The 19,936-nt window shown below is 36.2% G+C and overlaps 1 long non-coding RNA gene across 1 annotated transcript in view; it reads right to left on the bottom strand.

The window, feature by feature from the left end:
- The window catches only part of LOC125251505, a 34,054-nt gene extending 17,876 nt beyond the window's left edge, over window positions 1-16,178 (bottom strand). Inside the window, exons 1-2 of the long non-coding RNA XR_007181017.1 lie at window positions 15,737-16,178; window positions 10,288-10,339 (exon numbers count right to left, since the gene is read on the bottom strand). This is a non-coding gene — a long non-coding RNA (uncharacterized LOC125251505). The remainder of the gene's footprint in view (window positions 1-10,287; window positions 10,340-15,736) is intronic.
- Window positions 16,179-19,936: the final 3,758 nt, after the last annotated feature.

The following is a 19,936-nucleotide window of genomic DNA, read 5'->3' as shown; positions in this document are numbered from 1 at the left end:
TAAAAAATACATTTTTACAAAAGTTACCTACTGCAGCTTTAATAAACATTACTGTAATTTCGACAGAATTAGAACATTTCATCTGTAGTCCCTGGACAGAATGTTACAGTCACCCAAATATTTAAATTAAAAAAATAAAATTACAATTTCCTTTTTTTTTTTTTTTTTGCAGTATGTAATATCGACGCTCACACGGGAGACTCGACGCAGACTCAACGCTCACACGGGATGCCAGATTGAGGCCACGCAACAGGAACGAGCGCAACTGACAATGGAAAGCAACAAGCCTTACACAAGTTGATCAGATAATGTATATGTCTGCAATGTTTTTATTGTCAAGGCTTTTTAGGTCTGGTAGAATCTGCAATCTCAGACTAAGTTCGTTTGCTGGCTTCCATGGTCAATGCACGCTTTGTTTTCCATCAACTGGCAAACTTGGGTGTCGAAATACTATTAGGTAAATTGGGAAACAAGTCTTTGTTTCTGAGAAACAAGTATTTAAATTTTGTAAAAATGTTTTCTAAATCTCGGAAAACACATTATAATATTTTTATGCTTTAGTACAGTCAAAAAATTACATACAGCACCTTTAAATGGTATTAAAAATAAGCTTTGTTAAAATATTATTTTTTTCTTTTGATTTTAGGGTAAATTTATTATTCGTCTTCAGTTACTGAATTTAATGTCTAAATGGGGATGTAAAGAATATTTAGGACATATTTGTGTGAGAGAGAAACTGAGAAAGAAATGTTACTGGGAGGAAAAAGTTTTCATACGGTTTTTGAGGTTTGTAGTCTGCTCTTTATAAATAGTTGATCTGATGTGTGAGATGACACATTTTTGTTGGCTGGGTAAAGGAATGCTCATGGTGATTTTGGGACTGAGGTGACTCATCAGACACAGCAGATGTTAGGGTGGTACTGAGATCAGACACACATTAGCATGAGACACTCACCTTGGTCTTCCTCGAGGACCCTGAGACTGGCAGAGAGAGAGAGCAAGTTTTAAAGGGGTCATATATTGAAATACCACATTTTCTTTGCTGTTTTCCAAGGGAAATGTATTATTCTGTTATATGACCATTTTAAAATTCTTTTTTTTCATATCAGTATGTGCTTTTCTTGGGAATCAAGCCTATGTCCTTGGAGTTGCTAGTGTCATGCTCTGCCAGTTGTGCTACCAAAAACATGGCAAAATATGGCTGTTTTGCAGGCAAGAAGCCTTGACTAGTATTATAATTGAAACAAAAAAATAATATTAAAATTGAAATTGAAACAAAAAAATAAAATAGTAAAGAATGGGCCTTTTAATTGCTTCCCTGCCATTGACAAGATTTTCTGTAATTTTTTTGATTTTCTGTACAATGCTTCCTTGCCATTGACGATATTTTACATCATTTATGATGACATCATCGCAATGACGAGTTTGGTAACACTTTGGTATGGGGAACACATATTCACTATTAACTATGACTTTTGCCTCAATAAACTCTTAATTTACTGCTTATTAATAGTTAGTAAGGTAGTTGTTGTAGTGTTTAAGTTTAGGTATGGGGTAGGATTGGATGTAGAATATGGTCATACAGAATAAGATATTAATATGTACTTTATAAGTACCAATAAACAACCAATTTGCAAGCTAATAAGCAACCAGTTAAAAGTGAGAATTGTTCCCCATACTATAGTGTTCCAACGAGTTTTCCGTAATTTATGACACAACGCTTCCCTGCTATGGTGAGTTTTTCCGTCATTTACAATAGTACTTTCCCACCATTGACAAGTTTTTCCATCATTTATGACACAACACTTCCCTGCCATTGACGAGTTTTCCATCATTTATGATACAACGCTTGCCCGCCATTTGCGAGTTTTTCCGTCATTTATGATGCAACGCTTCCCTGCCATTGACACATTTTTCTGTCATTTATGATTCAATGCTTCCCCGCCATTAACAAGTTTTTCTGTCATTTATGACACAACGTTTACCCTCCTTTGATGAGTTTTTCCACCATTTATGACACAATGCTTCTCTGCCATTGACGAGATTTTCCATCATTTATGACAACGCTTCCCTGCCATTGATACGTTTTTCCATCATTTATGACACTACGTTTCACGGCCAATAACAAGTTTTCCAAAATTTATGACATAGCCTAATGCTTTCCCCCCAATGATGAGATTTTCCGTCATTTATGACAACGCTTCACCTGCCATTGACAAGTTTTTCCAGCAATCCCTGTTTTCATTGTTATGCGATAAGGGGAGTTTTATTGATCTTCTGAAATAGTACAGCATCTATGGATCCAAAAACAAGCAAAGAATATCTTGCGCACAAGTTGCGTTTTTTGGTATTTAGTATTTGACAAAAGCATTATTTTCTCAGGTTTTTATTCGAAATGTTGCTTTTTAAATTAAACTTATGCACAATCAAGTGTTGATTAAAAAAGAATGAATGAAGCTAGAATATTTTTTAAAACAGATATATTGAGTGTTTACATGCACGTCCTGATATTGCCGAGTTAAATGCGTTCCTGGGTCAACATATTTTGTTGATCCTGGAACAACATTCTAGTCTGAAAATTTAGTCTTAACCCTATTCCTACCCCTAAACCTAACCCTACCCATAAGTTATCCCAAAAATCAGAGGGAAATGATAGATGAATAACACTGATGTAGAAGCACCAATTCATGATTTTAAGCCTAAACTTGACATAATCTGTAAACTTGTCCCTCAAATCTGATTAGTTGATTTGAATGTTGTTCCAGGATCAACAAAAATGTTGACCCAGGAACATGTTGAACTCAGCAATATCAGGTTATGCGTGTTTACATATTCACTCATATATATATATATATATATATATATATATATATATATATATATATATATATATATATATATATATATATATATATATATATATATAAAATATCCTGGGGCCATGAAAGTTTTGTGAAAATGATAAAAAATGCTGGAATTTATTTATTTCATTATTATTATTTTTAGAAAACGCTGGTGGGGAAAAAGTTAACACACATGTAAATCCATCATTCTGGATACAGACTGTCATATCTGAGGTTAGGACGAGGGCCTGTACACATATACACAGACATAGTCGATAGACAATCTCCTGGATCTGTTAAAAATAAATACACTCTTTGATCCAGCTGGCTGACATGTGATCTCTGAAATGTCAGACAGTGGATTATTGACTGATGCCATTTCAGTGATATACTTGAGGCATTCTATGAAACAGGTGCATTTTCCATTTTGAAAATGTTCTGTTTTGATTTTCAAACTAGATTTTGGTCAGACCCTTTTCTTTGAGACAAAGAATGTATTTAAGTACTAATTAGCATTTCCTAGATTAATAATACATTCATTTGTTGGGATATTCTGAATTTGGGAACTTGCCAGGACCGAATAATTCATGTGGGCATTTGGGCCACTATTCAGGGCTGTATAAATGTTTTCAAATAGCAGGATATGCAGTGCTAAAGGCCAAAGATATCCCCCACCGGTCACATGGTGATTGACTGCCAAAATCAACATCACCAGGGGCCCTGTGATACCTTAATCTGGCCCTCGCTGGGACAGCTGTTATCATGGTTCTGGTCTCCTATCATTAACATTCAAGAGTCAACAATATGAAAATATTAAACACTATTTTGGACAAAGATAAATTCATTTATTTTTTTTAATATATGTATTATATTTTATAATAAACTATAATATATGTAATTGTTAATATTGTTATATGTATAATATGTGTTTATATGTAAAAAATCCTCCTTTAAAATATTTATTTAAATACTGAATTAAAAAAAAATACTTTACCAAATAAATTAATATCTAATTACATATATTTAAGCTGGCAAATCTCTTATTTTAGCATTTAGTAAAGTTCATCAAATGTTGTGGATTCAAAGTCTTTCTTTCATGAAATGACTCCCAACATTCTCTTCTTGTCATGTAGAAAGACAAATTGAAGGTTAAGATGCTGCTAACTCTGTGCAATGGCTTATGAATGATATGAAACGAATAGTCAAGATGTGACTTGAGTCTATGCGTTTATGAAGCCACAGACAGATTAGAGTTTTGCTGAGGGCTTGTATGTTTGTTATGGTTGCCCCACTGGTTTTCACATGAACCTCTGAGTCTTTGAAGACAGCACGACTCAGGATTCAATCATCTCTAATCTTCCTCTCTCCCTGACGGCAGACCCCAGAGATCTGCTCTCAACCCCACATGTCCTCTGAGTTCTCAGGGTAGCCTGTCCCTCTAAACTTTCTCCATCTCTTTCTCCACCCTCAACCCATCTTTCTTCTTCTCTCTTCTGCATTCCCTCCTTTTTCATTTCATGCTAGAACTCTTCTCATCTTCAGTCCTGATATTTCTTTCTTCACACTGTTAAATGGCTGGTTGTGGACGTTGTTTGCTAGGATGGCATGCTGGTGTCTTCCTAACTAGTGTATCCTACAAGAATAGCTCAACATGCTGGTGATCTGCATGGCTGTTCTGGTTTACTAGTTAAATCAGCACCAAAACAGCTTAAACTAGCTTGGACCAGCATGGAAATTCATATCTCCTGTAGATGTTTGTTCTAAATGAATGTTTATATGTACAAAAAAAAAAAACCCACTGATGACTATCAAAGTTTTGCTAATGTATTAAGAACTAGGGGTTGAACGACTTTTTAAAGTTGACATTTATGTGATGAAAGTTACAGTTTTTTTCAATTGCTAACATACTTTTGTCCATTCTTTAGTCACATTTTCAAAACTCTAAACACATTTAGCAGAACATCCGTCTGTTGTGGCCACACCATTAACACAATTCATGTCGTTTTCACACAAAATGCAATCAATTAACACATTTCTTAAATGCTTAAATTTTCTTTTCATATAAGCTTACCCCATACCAAAATCATGGATCTTTCTCATCTTATTTGCAAATGCTTAAACACAGCAAGTCAGAAATGAAGACCCAATGTTCCAATCTTTAAATATAGGATAAAACCTCTAATTCTGCAACAACAGCAGCTCAAATGTATTGAAAAAAATATATAAAACAAATACTGAAACAATTGATAAGCATTTTTAATTAGCAGATCACTGAAATATTGAGAAATAGCAGATTCCAATCTCAGTTGGAAGTATAGTCAGGGGTTGAACTTCTTTCCATTACATGGACACACACAGTAAAATAGGACTCTTTGAATCGGATTTGTTCAGTGTGGAGGAAGAACAACACAGAGGAGCAAGAATAGAATAGATGAAGGAGGAAAGGAGAAGTTGGATCAGGACAAGGGAGAAGAAGAGGTATGGGAGAGGAGGAAGAATGCTGGACTGTGCATCTCTGTTTTTTTCACTTACACGTGGAACCTATGAAAGCTTATTTCTGCCATGAATAGAAAATAAAAAAGGTAATTATGTCTTTTTATCTCACAATTCTGACTTTTTAAACTCACTTCCTATGGTTTATATATCACAATTCTGAGGGGGAAAAGTCAGAATTGTGAGATGTATATTCACAATTGCAAAAAAAAAAAAAAAAAAAAAAAAATTGTGAGATAAAAAGTCACAATTACCTTTTATACTTTTTTTTATTCTGTGGTGGAAAAAAGCTTCAACAGTAACCAAAGGCCATGTATGTTGGATTTGTTGTTGATCAATGGCAGTAATTTCATGTTTTCATTTCAGTACAAGCTTCATGTAAAGCTTTTACTACAACGATTCCACTACCACTGTTCCATATATGCAGAATATGTGGTCTGCGTAGGGCACTAACTACTAAGGGGACACTATCCCAACCTCTATGAGGGCAACATCAACACCACACACCCAACCCCAGAAAGAGATTTCAACCAAGGGGACACTGAAGTTCTGCATAGGGGACACATCTGACCAGTGGCTGCCCTGAGCAATTCTGTTACTTTCTTCTTCTTTTTTTCTACTGTACATTCTATAAAATAATGACTCACTTCTGTTGCCAAGAATGCACACATTCAACACTCAACCAAAAATGTAGAATGGCTTACATGCATTATACTATTACTGTAGTAAAAGGAAACTGAATTATAAAAACAATGGATTTCATATTTTCTCCAGTTAGAACTGAAACATGACAAGTAATGCATTTTTCATAATGCCATCAACTGTTAGTATTTTGACAGTCATTGCGCTTTGATTGACTATATGTTCATGTTGAATAGAAAACTAGTGCTATGTTTTGACAGAACGACTCGATTTTGATTTGGTTTGCTGTGTTTTGATAGAGTTAGTATATGTTGAAAAAGGTTTTTAGCGTTTTGAAATGTGGAGTTTGTGTTTATATAACAAAATATGGTTTTGAGCAGAAAATTAACTATTTGGCTAACTGTGTGATGTTTGTGTGTTGCTGTGTTAAGAGTTTAGAAAAAGTACTTTAAGTATTGCTAAATGCTTGTTAGCAATTGAAAAAAACTGTAAGTCAACGTCAACTAGTCGCTGATGACGTCATCAATGTACAAATAAGCCTGAACTTTGAGCTGACAGCTGAGACTCGAGCACGTTGCCTCGTGCACAGCTATGGCATATGACACTGCCCACATGGCTATTGCTCCTAACAGCTCATTTTTTATCAGTTCTTGTCTTTGGGTCATTATATTTTGTTATAAATTACATTTATATGAATGCATTAGTGAGAGAGCGATTTTGCATATGAATTAATTCTACCTGGCAGCGTCTCTCTACTAATAGTGAAGCTGTGTGTTTTACTTACTAAGAAATATATGTTAGAACTTTTCAGTTTCTAAGCCATTTTATTGAGAAACAGTGTTGACAATACATTTCTGCACTACTGAATGATTCTGTGGGCGCGATCTGCGTGTGATGTATGAGTCTACGAGCTATGAGTGTGTCTTACAGTGCAGAACACATCAGTTTAGAACGGCGATTAACTTACCTGTAAAATAAGCTGTTTAAAACGTGCATTCTCCTGTTCAATTTCAAGCATCCAGAAGGTTGTCATGCTCTGCCATGAGTATGCATTTATTTGTCATTTTGGAAACGAAGCGTAAATGTGGACTTCAAAGATTTCTTATACTGTTGCGCCCTCTATAGGATCAGCGACTAGTTGACATCAAGTGTCATTGCAGAGCATTAAAGTTGACTAGTTGGTGCAACCCCTATAGAGTACCTCAGAGATGAGTGTTTTTGTAGGCCAACCTGGAAGTTAGCGGCACACGGGTTCCCAGATTGAAAGCCTATGCATTTTTCCCATAGACTTTTGGAAAATCGCAAAAAAATAAGCTCTGTGTTTAACAAAGGGTTATGACACTTACACATTTTGTCTATCAAGATAATCTTTACAAGTTAATACAACATTTTGAAGCCTGAAGCTAACAATAGGCTATAAACGGACTACAGCACACCATGGTTGCGGATCAACGTCACCACCACCAAGCTTCCTCAAACTTTATTTAAAAAACAACTTTATTTAAAAACATGCTCGGTGATTATGATCTGCGCTGTGTATGAATACTTATCCGCTTTTTCATGAGAAATAATGTCCAAATGTCCTGTTTGTCATGATGACATCTAAAGTCGCCACCAAAGGAAGTAGTCCCTTTTAGCAACTTGTTAGCGACCGCCGTTTTTAAGACACAATAATGGTTTAAAAAAATCCTAAGCGGGTTATAACTGGTATGTTTTATGTCATAGATCAAAACGTGAAAATATTTAGAGGCTTTGTTAACCTCAGACCTTATTTCAGGCGATTTAGCAAAAACCCATTGACTTTAGGGCGATGGAACCGGAAGTCCTAAAATGCTAACTCGCTTCTGTGTTTTGCATACAAAAACACGTCATCTCTGAGGTACTCTGTTAAGAACACAATTGAAGGTGTTTACATGATCTTAAACACTGTCAGGTTTTTAAAGGTGATAAAGAGGATATTTTCGTCGACTGAGAAACCAAAGACTGTTACTGAGTTTTTGAAATGAGCGCATGCGTAAGAACAACCCCCCTCCTTTCGAGGGAACTCCTCCCAAAACTCGTGCACGAGTAACGGAACATGAGTGTTTACCACCGGCATTCGCTGTGTCGTGTTAGTGGATTCATTATGTTGGACTCACCGCAGGTAACTCATAATCTGCAGTTGTTACTCCTGTCTCCGGACAAAAACATCGCATGCGGCGCCTGTGGAGTGTGGAAAGTTACTGTAGCGCGCAGCCGCGCTCGTCTCTCACAAGGAACGTCATGGCAGTGATTGACAAGCCAGAGGGCCAATCCGCGCACGTCTCTCACAAGGAACGTCACGGCAGTGATTGACAAGCCAGAGGGCCAATCGTTTACACGATGATCAATGATTGGCTGACGTTTTTAAGGCCCTACCTCGTGCACAGATGATGTATATTAATATTATTCCTTTCAGTGCACCTAATAAATAGTCTTTTATCAGTTAGTAAAGACAGTTTCAGGTAATATTGCAAAAATGTATAAAACAAAACATCCTCTTTAGCACCTTTAAGCATAACTGTTGTAACGATCAAGCATGTAAATGCACTCATTGATGTCAGATGTTGTGTGTGAGATAACACCGAAAAATACTGAACAGTAACATACAATGAGGACTGTGATGGATTAAATATTAAATGGAATGAAAATTCTATTTCAATGTTGTTGTGCAAAGTTTCTTGGCAGAACACAAATATTTCATACATTCTCACATAAGTTTGGGTTTGCCCAAGAAATGTTGTGCAAAACCAGTGAAATATAATTTTTCTGTCCATTTAATGTTTTCGTATTTGAAACTTTGTACTGAAAATTCTTTTCAGTGTTTTTGCACAAACATTTTTGGCAGAATGCAAAACGTTTATGTTCTCTTGCAAAAGTTTTGTGTTCTTCCGTGAAACTTTGTGCAAATTGTAAAAAGATGGACGACATGTCTCCACTTCCTTCCACTGTAGAAAAATGAAGCCAAAATATCCCAGAACGTTCATTGTCGATTACGTCATTCAGAGCCCGAGTCTGCGCAGTAGGGATTCTGAGGTGGAGCTGCAGAATTGAGGTCCCGCCCATACTCCCTTTCCCACAGACTCAGTCGCAGGCAAAGCTGTCAATCATAACATTACACCGCTTTTTATAGTATAAAATAACTAACTAAAACCAAACATATTGGAAAAACGAACACTTGAACATACGTCAGTGTGATATAAACTAATTTTGGAAAAAAAAAATATTTGAAGTGTAATTGGATTTTTTAATTTTGCTCACGTCCTATTCAATTACATGGAGAGGGTGGGGTTAATGACCTATACTGCAGCCAGCCACCAGGGGGTGATCAAAATGTTTTGGGTTCATGGTTTTTGGTTTTCAGACGTGTGTGGCACACTTGGTGCAAAAGCATTATAATTTTTAGTGCAAAGTTTCTTGGGAGAATGCAAAAGTTTTGTGAACAAACGCACATTTTGTGCAAGTGAATGCAAATGCACTGAAATGTAGTTTTCTCTGCAATCTCATATTTTCCCCATCACCATGTCCCTTAAGGGGCTCTGCAGCAATGTGAGGTCTATGTACAGCGTGTGTGTGGAAAAAACAAACACCTTTTTGATGTCTGCATGATTTTTTTTGACTCGCAAACAATCAAAGGATTTATTCAGTCTCGAACACATGTACGGAAACACACATTCACACACATACATCTTTAGCAGACTTTTGAGGTTCTGGTGGGTGGAAGTACATTTCTATCTGTTGTTCACATTAACACACACACTTTTGTTTGCCTGTCAGACTTCTATTGTTTTTTTTTTACTGAGCTAATGATGTTTTCTATGACCCTAATCCTCACACAAGCTTTTTGCATTTATACATTATACATAAAGTCATTATTTATTATGTTTATTAAGCTGTTTTCCTCATGGGGGCTGTTGGATGCACTTAGCAGTGTAGTTGATTTAACTATTGCTGTCCTTGAGGGGACATTTCTTGACCATTGTATTTTAAGCCAGACTGTAAACTACAGTAAGTGACTGCTTTTCCTCATGTAATGTTTTTTTTATAAGAGTAGTATATACAGTATACCTCTGTAAATGATATCGAGTACAGTATCAGTCGGTGAACTACAGCTGAGAAACTAAAACAACTTAACTTTTCCTTGCCTGATGCACTAATGCAGTTACATGCATCTCTTTTCTCTCTCTCTCCATCTTTCTCTTTTAATTCATTTTAAGCAGACAGAGAGTGAAGTAAAAATAAATGAGAACGAGATATAACAGGAGAGAAATAAAACAAGATGAAAGCTGACCTGTCACTGCATTGACGAGTGAGTTGTTTGCATTTTCCTTTGATGTGATTCCCTGGAAACAAAACTTATGGAAATTAATCAGGTAAAGAATCATGTGGGGAAATCGCTTCATTTGCATTTCTCTGCCTGGATGACCTTTTGACCTCTCTCACGAGGGCAGGAAATAAAATTACCTGAAGAAAAGTAATGTGAACAGGAGGAGTACAGACTTGAGTTAATTTAGTGAAATTATATGGGACATTGATTGCAAAATTATGCATGCTTATATAAATACAGCATGGCCCAGTAATGCCAGATTTGTTTCAGCAAAAATGCGTGATTTTTTAATTTTTTTTTATAGATTTACCTAAAAGAGCATTGTATGTATTTAATATACTTTAAAAGTTTAATTAAATATATTTAAATATATTTGAACATTTGACTCAGTAATAATATAATATAATATAATATAATATAATATAATATAATGGGACGGTTTCCTGGACAGAGATTAAGCCTAGTCCTAGAATAAAATGGCCCTTTAAACCAGATTAACAGAAATCTGCTTTCTCTGTCATGGTCTTAGTATAGTCAGAGTTTAATAAGCTGATTTCCTGGAGGAAGACTAGAGCTACTCCAGGACTAAATTGTTTAAATTAAACCTACCAGGAGGCAGGTTTAACTTCAGATTAACGTTGTGTTTCAAAGAAGACACATGTATTTCTTATAAATATAGCGATATAGCGATATATATATATATATATATATATATATATATATATATATATATATATATATATATATATATTTTTTTTTTTTTTTTTTTGGTGCTGTTCACTTTATTTAAACAATGTATTTTGATTTAACACTATTGTTTCTGGTTCAGATGTGATTGCTTCATGTTAAATTGACTTGAAATGGTTACTAGAACTCACTTGATGTTTTCATTTTGAAATAACATGTTTCAGTCAAGTAACCAATCAAACAGGACTTTCACTTCCTATCATGCTTTGCACTGGGCTGAAGTGTTATTTTATGCATTTTTTAAAAAGATGAGAATATGGAGAGACTTCTTACTGTTTAATGTTCTATTATGTAAAAGTTTTTGTTATGTTAATGTTTTTTGGAGATTACCGTTGTGGTGAAGTGTTGAGCTTGTGCTTGGGTTGAGGACCTGCTAACAAGATTTGCCTTTTTTTTTTCTTATATAATGAAGCAACAACTATGATGTGTTTTGGATCAAACCAGTGTCATTTCTAGACTACCAACAGTGATTATCACATGTGTAAATAGTTATATTTAGTTTGTTGTTATGTAAAGGACAAAACAAAAGCATTAATAATCATATGATTATTATATATATAGAATTAATCTATTTAAAAAGAATTCATTACAAACAGATTTCCAGGCATTTCTTTTTTTTCACAGCTGATGTATTTTGCTTGCTTTAAAATAAATGTCTCTTGTTTAGTTAAGTTTTTATATTGGAGTATTTTTTGCTGCCATTGTTTTCCTTGGATTTGCTTCTGAGTTCCATGCAATTTTAAAGGTGCCATCGGATGTTTTTTTACAAGATGTAATATAAGTCTAAGGTGTCCCCTGAATGTGTCTGTGAAGTTGCAGCTCAAAATACCCCATAGATTTTTTTAAATAATTTTTTTAACTGCCTATTTTGAGGCATAATTAGAAATGCGCCGATTCAGGCTGCGGCCCCTTTAATTGCTCGTGCTCTCCGCCCCCTCCCGAGCTCTCGACTCTATCATTGCATAAACAAAGTTCACACAGCTAATATAACCCTCAAAATGGATCTTTACAAAGTTTTCGTCATGCAGCATGTCTAATCGCGTAAGTATGGTATTTATTTGGATGTTTACATTTGATTCTGAATGAGTTTGATGGTGCTCTGTGGCTAACGACTAATGCTACACTGTTGGAGAGATTTATAAAGAATGAAGTTGTGTTTATGAATTATACAGACTGCAAGTGTTTAATAATGAAAATAGCGACGACTTTTGTCTCTGTGAATACAGTAAGAAACAATGGTAACTTTAACCACATTTAACAGTACATTAGCAACATGCTAACGAAACATTTAGAAAGACAATTTACAAATATCACTAAAATATCTTGATATCATGGATCATGTCAGTTATTATCGCTCCATCTGCCATTTTTCGCTGTTGTCCTTGCTTGCTTACCTAGTCTGATGATTCAGCTGTGCACATCCAGACGTTAAAACTGGCTGCCCTTGTGTAATGCCTTGATCATGGGCTGGCATATGCAAATATTGGGGGAGTACACCCCGACTGTTACGTAACAGTTGGTGTTATGTTGAGATTCGCCTGTTCTTCGGAGGTCTTTTAAACAAATGAGATTTATATAAGGAGGAGGAAAAAATGGAGTTTGAGACTCACTGTATGTCATTTCCATGTACTGAACTCTTGTTATTCAACTATGCCAAGGTAAATTCAATTTTCAATTCGATGGCACCTTTAAGCTTTTCTTGGTTCATTCCATGTTTTACAGGCAACCTCTCTCATGCTGTAGAAATGAGCATCTGAAACCACCCCGATATAATATATATATATATATTTTTTGTTTAGATGCTATCTTATTTTTCAGTCAAATTATCAAAAATAAATTTATATATGACTGGAATATAAGTAAAACCTTATTATTTTGTTCAATTTGTGTCATTATTTTTTTTCAATTATGTTTATTTTCTATTAAAATGCAGATGCTTAAAAAAAATAGACCTTTTTAAACTTAAAAATAGGTAAATAAGAGATGAATAGGGTGTGCTTGTAGCATTTTTTATTTTAAATTTGGTGACTATCAATTCTATGCCTTTTTCTTTCTCTCTATCCCTTCCTCTCTCTCTTTGTGTTTGAGATTGTCATCTGGTCCTGCCCATGTGTGCCATATTTAGGCCACTCACGCAGTCTACGTCAGTCTTTTGCACCTTTTATTTATGTCATCTGGCCACCTGCTGACCCTTTGTGCTCTTCAGAGATCACTGCCTCTCAGATGAGTTATACCTACGAGTCACAATGACCTGCTAACATGTGGTGCATCTAATGATAGGGGCTCAGACTGGACTTCTATATGTGATCGGTCAGATTAATGAGCATTTTCAGATCCAAAACGAACATAATCAATAGATGAACGACTTCTGCTGGCACCACCGGGAGCCAGAAAGCAAAAGTAAACAGGCCATTAACCAAGGTCAAAGGTCAAGAGTTGATAAATGCAGAGGAGCTCAATATGAACTGATTTCTCCATCACTACCAATTTAACAGCATTTGCATGTTAGCTGAGTAAGTAGCCAGGTGAGATTTTATATACGACGGCAGGTCACCTGCACCCCCCACTGTTTGCCATCAATTAGCGGGTTTGCTGAGTACAGAAAAGCGCTAAACATGAGATCATAATTACCTGGTAAATTGTGCAGCATAATCAGCACACTGGCGACTTAGCAAGAAATTATGTTAATATCTTGTATAAGAAAGTCTTATACTTAGGTATATATTGTAAGCCATGTCTCTTGTTTTAAAACAATGTTAAAACGAATTTGGCATTAGATGAAACTAAATTAAATTGTCTAATTTAAAAATGTATAATGCCAAGTTGCTTTGCATATATTTTAATTTTTATAGTTTTTCCAGAGTAAAGAAGGTGGCTTTGGTTCAAGATCATGTCTTTTTTTGTTTGTATATGTATATATAAGCTGATTTTGTTTTGTGTAGTTATTTCTTTCTATGTGCTAAAGACAAAGATAATGTGAAATATGATGTTAATCATTAGCTTTTTTCTGAGCTTGAATAAGAGGCTTGACCACCATTACAGTAATGTTGACATCATAATTATGCCATAATTATCTTTAATAATCTCTCCACTTCTCTGATTTTCTGATTACACCAGTATTCAAATCCTTAACACAAAACCTACAGTGTGAAAAATCACACTGGAAACTAAGTGACTAGTGTGGCTGGTTTGTGGTTCTCTATAATTTTATCATCATTTGATTAATTATTGTAGATGATAGGCCCTATATGAAAATGCATGGTTTTATGTAGAAATATGAGCTAAAGTGGACCAGCTGTTTAGTGCATTTGGTCTATATTCTCTTGGAATCAGGCTGGTTATAAATTATGTAATTTTTACTTTATTTAGTTTTTCTCTTTCAGGGTTGCTGCAAATTTTTTAAAGGTCCCGTTCTTCATGATCCCATGTTTCAAACTTTAGTTAGTGTGAATGTTGTTGTTAGAGTATAAATAAAATCTGTAAAATGTTAAAGCTCAAAGTTCAATGCCAAGCGATATATTTTATTTAACAGAAGTCGTCTACATCGAACGGCCAGTTTGGACTACATCCCTCTACTTCCTTCTTTAATGACGTCACTAAAACAGTTTTTGACTAACCTCCGCCCACAGGAATACACAAGAGTTGCGTTTGTAGAGTGTGTTTGTCGCCATGTCGTCGAAACGCTGTTATTTTCATCCCGCTGTCCAATCACCGGGTCTGATTCCGGCTCAAATTGATAGGGTAAAATTAAAGACATGTTTACAATAACACTGAGCACGTGCATCTCCACGTTATGGTAACAGGCGTGACTTTTCCGGGCAAGATGCGCTAAACTGCTGTCGAATCACAACACAGGAACCGCTGGCACAATCAGAACTCGTTACGTATTTCTGAAGGAGGGACTTCATAGAACAAGGAAGTCATCAGCCCGTTTTTATGACAGTGGAAACAGCGGTATACAGATAAGTAAATTATGTGAAAAATACTGTGTTTTTTTACACGCGAAACATGAACACATGTTATATTGCACACTATAAACACAATCAAAGCTTCAAAAAAACACGAAAAACGGGACCTTTAAAGTCAAATTTAATACTAGCCTATACATTATGGCTCTTATCAATCAAATTAAATCATTATCAACAAAATCCATCTTTGCAATACAGAGGTAACACAGAATGAGAAGCTCGGATTCATTTGTTCTAAATGCGGATTCAGTCAGTATAATAAAAACATTTCTGTTGCACTGCAGCTCTGTTCTGCTGTTCATCATTTTGAAATTTTCGTTGGCGAAATAAAGGAAAAAAACAATATTAACAATACTGTGTCTAAAATGTAACTCACATTGTTCATTTAACAATAAGTTGAAGGAACATTGCATTTGTGCTGATTTGGGAAAAACGGCACTTTTGCTCATGTGATATTGTAAAACAACTACATCTTATAATATGATATAATGACAAAAATCGGGGCAAAACATACCTATGTATCTTGAATTTTGAGGGCATATAACTGCATGTATAACTACATCGCGCTGAATAAGAGTAAAGAAAACGCGGTAGGCTACTTATTAAAAGAATCACGCTTTACTGAACACAGAAAATCACTGTTAACAGGTTAATATAACATTTCCCATTCCATGACTAGTAAAATAATCACAACTTACTCTGTAAAATGGCGTAATCTGCAGGGTGATGGACACGGAGGTGGGTAAAAAGGTTGGTGGTGTTGCCACCCTTCGCACTGACTGTAGCTAGGCAAATCCTGCGGACTGGACTGTCTAAGGAGCCGAAAAACTCCCATTCTGTCGAGCTTAATTTACTTTTTTAGGCCGGATGTGGACAGAGCCTCTCACTCTCCCGCTGCGTGCGCTGTGTCTTCTTCTTGTTTGACAGGTGTCAGCGTTAAGGTGCAATACTGCCACCTGAGAGATCAGTCAGGTACTGGCGCTGGAGTATTTACAAGTCATGATATCATAAGAGTCCTATTCATTTTAAATATTGTGGTTATCGCCAATACTGGTATATCGTCACACCCTAAATTAACACGATATCGATATTTCATGCTTTGAATATCACGGTTATCGTCAATACCGGTATACTGCGAGTTGCGACACCCCTAGTTATTACTATTCAGTACTTTACAAAAAAAACCCCAAAAGTTTACTATATGACTCCAGTAGTTGCTAGAGAGTTATCATGTTTCTCACTTTAGAATACTGATCCAAATAATTAGTAATTCCTTCTGAAAGATTTGGTAATACTTCAGTCATAAAGTGGGTTACCATGATCTTCACTTTAGAATTAATTACATTATGCATTATTCACATGAACCTGTGTTTAGTAGTTCTTAGTAGTTCTCTGGGAAGTATGAAAAAAAAGTAGTTACTGATTAGCTAATAGTGAACTACCACCTTCAACAGAGCACTATTACTTACTAATTCATTCATCAGAGTTTATTGTTAGTTAATTGTAGTTACTAGAGTGTTCATAACACATTACTCATTTGTTCCTGTGTAGTTATTCATTAATGAAGGATCAGTATTCTAAAGTGTTACCAATAATTGCACTGCCCTTGTTTGGAATGGTTCGCATCATGATTATTTTTGTCATTATGGGTGTCTGCTCATTCTGTAACCCTCCGTGCTCTATTTCAGATGCTTTACCGGCCTAAAAATGTCATGTTGTCTGATGATTTCAGGTGCCGTTCTGGATATTGCACTCCATCCGTGGCCCCACCGCATGCTCAGTCACACTCGCAATGGCCTCGGGTTTACGCTAACAATTTCAGTCGCATTAACCTGTGCCATGAAGAAACACTAACCACGTTAAAGAACAACACGCCCTAGCATGTACACTCTTAATTAAAACATCAGCTCAACGTGCGGGATGGCAGTTCATTGAACCCAATGATGCGTTTTAGCCATTTGGTTCTTTGAACAGCCATCTTGGCAGATGTAATCATGACATTCAGATGTTGTACAAGATAGCTTATGATTATTACCTGCCATTGTGGACGCTTCCTCTCACTGCACGGTGATGCTAATGTGATGGGAGTCGAGGGACACGTTGTAATAGGATCCACCTTTCCTATGACATGGATTCATTAAACAGCACAGAAAGGAGATAGAAAGAGCCTCTATTTGTGGAAATGTACAGATATTTTCTGCTCCTGACAACACACTGGCAGGAAATGACAAATCTTAATGTAAGAACACACGGTATGAATAAAGGTCGACCGCATTATCAGAAATTCAGTGAAAAGAGGTGACTGCTGTCATGAGTATCTATTTATATAAGTAACTGCAATACATTTATACCAACTCATCCCAGAAGGGACCGCTTCAGCATTTAGTCTGTTTGGAAAGAAGTAGGACACTTACAGTTTGCAGTGTCAGTGGTAAAATGTACTTGCTAGATTGTATTATAGGCATAATTTGCAGGTGGGATGAGTGGGACATGTCGATTTTGTCCCCACCACTTTTTGAAAGCCATTGAAAAATAGTGAGAGGAAGGTTTACAACGCAAAGAAAAAGCATTTTCAATTTAAATCATACATGAAATTGAAAACACAATACATCTGCATTGACCAGACAGGCCTGTTCTGTTTGCCTTAGCCGCTCGTCACTAATTAGATGATTACAGTTATGAACACAGTCATAAGTGTAGCCATATCAGGAGATGCTGTTATGACCGTATTGATAGCTTAAGGTGAGATGGAGGTATCCAGCCTCCCCCGGAGGCTCCTGTACCCTTCATCATATCAGCCTAAGACAGATGTCACCCCGAGAGCCCGACACCCACAGGGGTCCAAGAAGGAGATTTTGAATGCCAGGCTAGATGAGCTTTCCAACTGAGTAACAGCCAACTAGCTTGTTGCCCACTGGCCCGTTCTGTGTGCTGAAACCCTCTCCCGACTCTCTGGGGTCTGCAGCAGAGCCAGCGTCTGCACCCGCAGGGGGGTTTGAGCATCCTGTGTGACTGACTCTTTATCAGTGTGAGATAGGCTATTACTCTGCTAAGGTTCTGACATACCCACTGATTAGCCAGCTAGCGCGGATGTACAGAGGCATGCTAGCCCTGCAGCAGGACTGAGCTGTTTTGCGATTTAACAGATATTTTTACAGCGGTGTAAATGGAAAGACTGGCGTTATAATGTTTCATTGTTTTCAAAAGCCTTACCTCCGGTTTCACAGACCAGGCTTAAGCTAGTCCTAGACTAAAATGCATGACTGAGCAAAAAAAAACTTCCTTTAAGAAAGTTACATATATCACTTATCACTTATCTTCTGTCTCTGCTGGTCGATTTTTCCGAAAGGTGCCACTCTTTTCTTTATAATTTCTTATTATTGCAACTGTATTGACAGGCTCGTTGGGAGAATGAAGTGTCATTATAATCTCATTCAGGTATACCCCATCCTCATCCTCTCAGTCAGCTTCGTTCAATACTATTTTAGCCGGCATTAAGATTTCATTGTGGTTTTGGGTGTGTTTAATCCATCTTAGTGAAATGTTGGATAATGGTCGCTAAACCCATTATTTATTGATAAGAAATCTCACTGTTTCATAGTAGAGGCTCACAGTCATCCTAATGATCCATCTCTCACTCTACCATCCATTATTTAGCCTGAATCAATAAATTATTGACTACATGTCACCGAGAATTGAAATCCTTCATGAAATTGTAATATGTATTAAAAAGTATTGCACAAAAAGATAATGATTGTATAATGTCTATGCACTTTTAGGGCCTTGACAAGCACATTTACATCAGATACGGTGTTAACACGTAAAAACACCATTGCTATCTATCCATCCATCCATCCATCCATCCATCCACATCCTGGTCTCTTTTGCAGCATTATTTTGTGGCTTTTATTTCAAAAATCAATTATAGATCAGTTTTGGCTTCATTGAACATGCTTTGTTGGTTTGTTTAGTGTCTGAGTTGAAATGAAAGCCTGTTGTCTGTTTCTGTAGTCTGAATTTGATGCACACCCACAATGCTCGTCTTTGCTCATAAATATTATAGTGCATCAGCAAGCTGTGCTATTTTCTCTTTCGACCTGTCATTGTCTTGACACAAGGTCTCAATTATTTTCACTCTCAAACACTGAAGCTAATTAGTGAGATGAGTACACAGGATGCTCTACACCCCCAACTTTAAACAAAATGACAATCTTCTGCACAGATGCCAAGAATTAAAACAAAACAAAAGGTAGTATGAACATATTTCTCTTTTACTTCCACACAACTCACTTTTTTTTGTTTTTAATTAGTCTCCCAGCTTCTAAATAACCTGCTCGGGAAATTGCAAAAACTTGCATTTGGGTATTTAATTAAAAAGAGATGCTAATTGCCTGCACACCCACAGATAGATCTTGGAGTTCACAGGACCCCTGAAATCAACTCCTCAGCTTAATACAACACTCAGCACTAATGCTTAAGACTTACTCTAATTACTAAGCCAGAATAAAATGTAATAATTGCACATACACATGTAAGAATAGACTGAAAAATGTCCTCACGCCCCCTTGAATCTGAATTGGCTTCTAAACTCTACTGCGTTACATTGATAATACATCATCAGTGACTTGTTTTTGTGCTTGATTGATTTACTTGCTTTGGGTCATTCTCTGTACAGAGCATGTGCAGGTAGTTCAGGTGAAAAATCTTGATCATATCACCTAGATTTAATTACCGTAAACTGATAACATAGTTTCAGAACATCTTTTACATAGAAGGCAGAGCAACTGCAGCATTGATGTTTTAGTTTGTTTTCTTACTGCATGGATCCATATAATATTTACTTCATCACAACTTCACAAAAATAACCATGTCATGTTTTCACGTCATTTTATGACTTG

This window comes from Megalobrama amblycephala, linkage group LG17 (assembly GCF_018812025.1).
Source record: "Megalobrama amblycephala isolate DHTTF-2021 linkage group LG17, ASM1881202v1, whole genome shotgun sequence".
In the NCBI taxonomy this organism is placed as follows: domain Eukaryota; kingdom Metazoa; phylum Chordata; class Actinopteri; order Cypriniformes; family Xenocyprididae; genus Megalobrama; species Megalobrama amblycephala.
This window is presented reverse-complemented; position numbering and strand designations above follow the sequence as displayed.